The sequence below is a fragment of the Podarcis vaucheri genome, assembly GCF_965113315.1.
Source record: "Podarcis vaucheri genome assembly, chromosome: 8".
Lineage (NCBI taxonomy): Eukaryota > Metazoa > Chordata > Lepidosauria > Squamata > Lacertidae > Podarcis > Podarcis vaucheri.
Window position 1 is genome coordinate 41445337 of NC_138766.1, and position 6827 is coordinate 41452163.

The window sequence follows — 6827 nt, forward strand, 5'->3', positions numbered from 1 at the left end:
ATCTTCCTCAAAGTTTCTATGGATTGTTCATTTTGAGGCAAATTTCATAAATAATCGGAAACATAATTTAAATCACACCCCCAACATAACTTTTAAATGCAATTATTTGTTCCTTTCATGAGTGATCCCATGCGTACCACCTACTGGACATGATTCAACTAAGTTGATGTGAGAATGGAATAAAGTCCACTTTCCTGTATCTCCTCCTCCGCACTCTCTAACTCTGCTCTGCGGGGTAAACCCAAGGACGAGTGAAGTTTTAACAGAAAATTAACATAACATAGTCATCTCACAGTGGCCAACCACACAGACATGAGAAGCCCAAAGTCAGGATCAGAGCTCAATAGATCAGAGCTGAGGCAGGGGGCTGTGAGGCTCCTTAGAACCTTCTTAGGTTTGGTAGTAATAATGGACTCTCCTCCCTGGAAGAGAGGGGAGTGGTTGTGGGCGGGAGACCGAGCCCCGCCCCTGGTAGGGGGCATTAGCCCCCTCCCCTCCTACCTGGCTGGCGCCCACGCCCACCAGAGGTGGCCAACCAGGTGCCTCCGGGGGGCGTGTGTAGCAGCTTAATGCTGTGGTGCTAGCTCCGCCTCCTCCTCATTCGTCGTCGTCCCTCAGCGAGTCACCCACCCTCCACTCCCATTTAGCTCAGGGTATAGGTTTTTGGCCTTGCTATGGACCTTAGGTTGGTCGCCCTGGTTGGCTGGGGGGCCTGGTAGGAATTTTTCCATTTGGCATTAGGCCTTTTGGTTTTTTCGCCTACCTCGTAGCAATCGTCACAACTTTTGTGGTATTGGTATATAGGTTAGGCAATGGATTCATGTGTTGTGCTGTGTCAAGGGCTAGGTGTGGCCATCGCCTATGCTATCTACCGTGGGTTATTCCGTTAAAGGAATCTGGCGGTTGTGTATTCCGTCCGATGCCTGCTTGGCGGGAGGCCATGGCACGACCCTCGGTGACATCAGGGGGTGAGCCTATAGTTGGATGAGCATCAACAGGCTCCACCTACTGTTGAATAAACCCACCACCTATAGTCATCCAATGCCTAAGCCAATACCTTTTCACTGCTGTAATCAATAAAGTTGTGGCCTTTTCTTGCCCATTAACCTTATATCACGTGTCCTTGTGTATTTATTTCACATAGCGGGGTCGGGCCCTCGATCCACAATGGACTCTTTTGTAAATGTACCTGAGTCTCCTGTGTCATCTGAAGAGCAGATCCAGCCTAGGAGTGGACTGAAAACCAAACAGGTAAGCTCCCCTCCCCCATAATTAACCACACCACAGGCTATTTCAGTTACCATGCCGAAGAACAGTAACACACCGAACAAATCAAATGCAGCTGGACACTCCATTCCAAGAAATTAATGCTTTGCACGATGGGCATGTGTAGGGCAGACCACAACATTAAAACTTTTCAAATGTTTGCAAGCTAGCTATGTAGGTGTTCCAAGTACTGCTTTTCAGTGACCTATATGACCACCATCAATTTTAAAATATCTTTGAAGTTTGGATGGCTATAACAAAGCAAATTCAGTGGCATATGCCTTTGCATGGAACAGAAAGTACAAGAGGGGTACTTTGGCTATGTATAATGTATAATATAATGTATAATAATATAATGTACTTTGTTTTACTAGAGGCATCTCTCTTCTAAAAAAATACATATATCACATTTTGATCAAAGGGATCAACTTTAAATAGAATTCTGGGAGATTGAATGGATAGAATTCATTTTATGTGCCCATTTTTATGTGCCCACTAAGAATATAAAGTATTTTTTCCCACCAAAATGAAAGAAAAGGAGCACAGATGGTAAAGGGTTTCTCCAGTTGGTTTTCTTCAGTCTTTCCACATGGTTAATATCTCTTGATACCCCCTTTTCTGCTAACAGCAGGGTGCTGATATATCTGCAGCCAGCTTGGACAATTTCAAGATGACTGTACTAAACATGTTTTATTTTAAAATCTCAAGACATTGTCAGTCTCATTCACAAGCCAGCAAAACTTCGTGTTTTATAGATTAAATGTCAGACGAGAGGACACTGAGTTTGGTAAACTCAGTTGGATACTGGAAGGTTTAAACATAAGTTTCATTTTAGTTTCAAAGTGACTCCCTGAGCATTCACAGAGAATATCACAAATCTTTCTTCAGCAGATTTGGCACAAAAGTAGTTTTCTGGACTGTAGAATAAATGTTCTGCCAGATTTCTCATGAAGTCTCAGCTCTGCATCCATGTTTACAAAGTTCTATGCAGTTGTGACCCTTTTGTTTTATTTTATGAGTGAAAATAATAACTGCTTCGGACATTTTTTTATCAACAAGTATGTTAGGATCACAATCGGTGTCTATTCCAGGGTGTCTATGGAAGAGGTCTTTTTATTCCCCATTGAGAGTCACATTTGCTCAGGGCACTGGGTAGTGACCTTTCTACAATTCTCTTATTTTCTCCTCTCTTTGACATTCCCTTTCCCCTTGTTATGTAGTCTGATAGTCATATGAAATTAGGCCAAGGGCTACAAGCTTTCTATCCCTGGTCTATCCATTACAGTCTTATACAAGTATACGACATGAAAACACTTCACTAATTTGCCATACAAGTGCAATTCGATAAGTACAGAAAACTAACCAACTACATTGTTACTGTGCAGAAGCTTCTTCACTTTTAAATGTTTGCTTTAAAAAAAATGCAACACAGACCACCAGTTTTAGGTTTATAGTTTTCTGTGGTTGCTGTTGCTTCACTCCTTAGTTATTGACTTGTTCTGTTATTCTGCAGTAAATACCTATTTGTCCATGTAATCCAAGTGTTTCATCACTAATTCCTAGTTCTTTATCCATGGAAGTAAATGGCTAAACTGCTCTTAGTCGCAGAAACATATTCATGCGGGCATTGTTTCAAAAAGTCAATAAAACATTTTATCTTTTCCTTAGATTTACATTTTTCTCTTAAGGAAAAAAAATTTGTTTCTTAAAAAAATAATAATTATTGAAGCCTGGGAAGTTTTCTGTTGTGTGCAATTTCACACTTAAAAATCCAGATAAATCATAGACATCTACACATATAAATGACCTTGAAGCTTGTTCATGCCATATCAAACTGAATCTCAGTAGTACTGGCATCTATATAAATTACAGAACTACAGTATATATATTTTTTTATAATAGTTTTTTTTTTTTGCTTTTTTTCCAGGGTGAGAATACATCGTCAGTAACACAACAAAAGCGATTTTACAGAAAGAAAAAGAAATTATAAAAAGAAAAAAAAAGAAAAATTCACTTTTTCAAATCAATTTTCATAATCAACTGGACTTCCCCACGTCCTCCATCCCCTGCTTTCTTTACAATAAAAATAAACAGCAAATTAAAACCTTATTTTGTATGTTTTTGTGTTTTCATTTAGTTATATATTCTGCAATTTATACTTTTCAAAGTCATAACTTAATTTCCATCATTCACCAATCTCAATACTGAAGCATGTTTTTCCCGAAAGCTTAGCAAATTCTCAACATTCATATAACTTATAATGTTTTTGTAAATAGTCCTTGAATTTTTTCCAGTCCTCTTCCACTGCCTCTTCTCCCAGGTCTCGGATTCTGCATGTCATTTCGGCTAATTCCATATAGTCCATCAGCTGCGAGTGCCATTCTTCCAGTGTGGGTAGCTCCTGTGCCTTCCAATATTTGGCTATAAGAATTCTTGCTGCTGTAGTTGCATATAGAAAAAAAGTTCTATCTTTCTTTGACACTCTCTGGCCTACAATGCCCAGGAGGAAGGCCTCTGGTTTCTTATGAAATGTGTACCTAAACACCTTTTTCAACTCATTGTAAATCATTTCCCAAAAAGCCTTCACCCTCGGGCATGTCCACCAGAGGTGAAAAAATGTTCCTTCAGCCTCCTTACATTTCCAACATTTATTATCAGACAAATGATATATCTTTGCAAGTTTGACTGGAGTCATGTACCACCTGTATACCATTTTCATAATGTTTTCTTTTAAGGCACTACATGCCGTAAATTTCATACCGGTGGTCCACAACCTTTCCCAGTCTTCAGACATAATGTTGTACCCAATGTCCTGTGCCCATTTTATCATAGCTGATTTAACTGTCTCATCTTGTGTATTCCATTTAAGCAACAAGTTATACATTCTTGAAAGCACTTTCGTCTTGGGTTCAAGTAGTTCTGTCTCTAATTTTGATTTTTCCACCTGGAAACCAATTTTTTTGTCCTTTTTGAAAATCTCTAAAATTTGGGCATAATGAAACCAGTCTCGCACCTTTCCTTTCAATTTTTCGAAACTCTGCAACCTCCATACAGAACTACAGTATAGAGCTATGTAAACAATAATTTCTATTAATGCAAGCTATTGTATGCAATTACTGTACCAATGTGGATTAAAAATATATTAAAATATCTCAGAAAGCATCACAATGAGTTTGATGTGGTTTTAGGGGCCAAATGACTGGCAGTCTTTCAACCAGAACACTGGTGAAAATGGCAACATAAAGAAGTGATGTACATTCTGAACTTCTGAAGCTGCCTTTAAAATCAAGCAAAACAAAGCTTATACAGTAGCACATAACACTTTGAAGATTCAGCATAATGTCATGGTGCACTGGTAACCATTCTTTAAAACAGAACTTCAGACATTAGCAAACCCACTCAGCTAAAGTGCTTCAATTGCTAGCACTACATAAATCACTTTAATGCATCTTCAAACACATCCCACAGCTTACTTTCCCTCCAAGTAAAATGATTTAACTGCATGCAAAATGTGGCACAGTTGAAAAAACCAACAGTAATAGTCTTTCCATTTAACAATAAAATACCATTGGCTGTATGATCTCTTAACACAGCAATCCTAAACACACTTATTTTTTTTTAAAAATGGCTTTACTGAACTTATTTCTAAATTAATGTTTATATAAACATATTTAAGAGAGGGTGTAAGATAGGAAGAGCAATCCTAACCCTCCCCAGTGACTGATCTGAGCAACATAGCCATTGCTGCATCTGAAGCCTTGCCAGGTCCTGCTGGTTGGGGCAGAGGAGTGTTACTTTTTCATTGCACTGACTCCAAGCTGCTGCAACAAAGAGGCCCAAATCAGGCCCTCACTTGGCAATGAATATTCATTGTGTGCTTAGTCACATTCAATATCCTGGCAAGCTAACAACAGAAAACAACGTTCCCAGACGGGATACTGACAAGGCACTCTAGACACTATACCATTGCCTCTCCAATCCTCTCCCACTTTCTTCTGGCTGACTCCATGAATACCCACAACTCCAACTGCTGACCAGTGCCCAGCCATATATATGCTTCTGGCCTATCTAGTCTAGACTCAGCCAATCACACTGTCCAACTGAAAATTCTCAAACTGCATCCACCAATCACAATATGCATATCTTCTATCCAGGGCTGGGCTACCTACGAGGCAACTGCCTCAGGTAACAGAATCCACAGGGGCTGCTGCAGATTCCTTGTTCCTGATATAGATCTTCATTCTTTCCTTCTTCCCTGATGGGGAGGGGGGATGCCACTTTATCGTTGCCTCAGGTGCCCAAATGTCTTGGGCCACTCCTGCTTCTATCTCCCTTCTGCATACTGAGAATTCTAACACCAATCCTTCTGCACACAGCTGTCCGTTAAGGCCCCAAGCAAGTTAACTAACTTTCACTAGACCAGACAGAAAACTTCTCAGATCAAATACATTACAATGTGCAATGCAATACAAATGCCAGGACATGTTACACAATATCCATTAAAACACTGTTCAAATAAGCAGGATTTCTTCCCAGATAGTAAGAGACATCATTAAATCATGACTTACTTCTTCTTCTCAGAAGTGAGCTATAAATCATATGAAAACTTCCCTTCAATCCTCTCTACCTTGAATTCAATTGGTCTTTCTTGATTCAATTTATTTTACTTCAAGCACATCCATTACTTTCTCAAGGTGGCATCTTGGCAGCAATATGGCTAAGGAGCAAAATTTGTTCTGCAGATTTAACAGTACCAGCTTAAGAGCCTTTGGAACATTCTTGCACTAGGTCTATGAGTCTACATAAATTAGTGAGGGCATCCCTGTTGGAGGTTCATCAAAAGTTTTGCATTTGAAGGGAAAGTATTAGGAAGTCTGCTTGTAGATATACATGTCATTTGGACGTTAGAACAGATTATTTTTTCTTTCCAAATCCAGCATTCACTTCTAAATCTAACCTGCAATGTGGGACCTAGACTTCAGAGTTGAAAGCAAGATAGATCAATTGAGTTTAAGCACTGCATAAGCTACCATGACCCATCTTGAACAGAGATAACTTGGCTCATTGTTCTTCATATTCAGGAGTTCTGTAATGGGTTGTAGGTGGAGCTGCCTTTGACTAAGGTACTACTGGCCTGGCTATAGGGCACATACTTTTTGTGGAGCTGTGCTGGATGCCTGTCTGTTTCAGGACATGATTCAAAGTTCTGGAACTTATCCATCAAGGCATAAGTGACTTGAGACTGGGTACCTAAAAGATCACCGCCTAACTTTACTTTCCTTATCTGAATCCTTGCTTTGGGCCATCCCACCACCCAGCTAAATAACTCCTAGCAGTACAACAATCAATGCTCTACAACTGTAAGCTATAAGTGGTGGAATTGCAATGGACTGATTCCACTGGACTGGAATTGCTGTGCTTTCAGATCTCATGCACGTGCGTGTACATTAAATTGATGATGGAAGCCATGAGGAATGGGCAGTATGTTAGGAGTATGCGAGCCACGTTAAAACCGAGCCTGGCCCAAAAGTTCGCGCTCGACGAGAAATCACAGGCGGCCA

The 6827-nt window shown here is 40.0% G+C and overlaps 1 protein-coding gene across 1 annotated transcript in view; it reads right to left on the bottom strand.

Moving 5' to 3' along the window:
- CCDC102B (coiled-coil domain containing 102B) overlaps nt 1-6827 on the bottom strand; it is a 544870-nt gene that overhangs the window by 88828 nt on the left and 449215 nt on the right. Inside the window, exon 2 of the mRNA XM_082235272.1 lies at nt 5231-6550. The gene's annotated coding sequence lies outside the window, so the exon portion shown is untranslated. The remainder of the gene's footprint in view (nt 1-5230; nt 6551-6827) is intronic.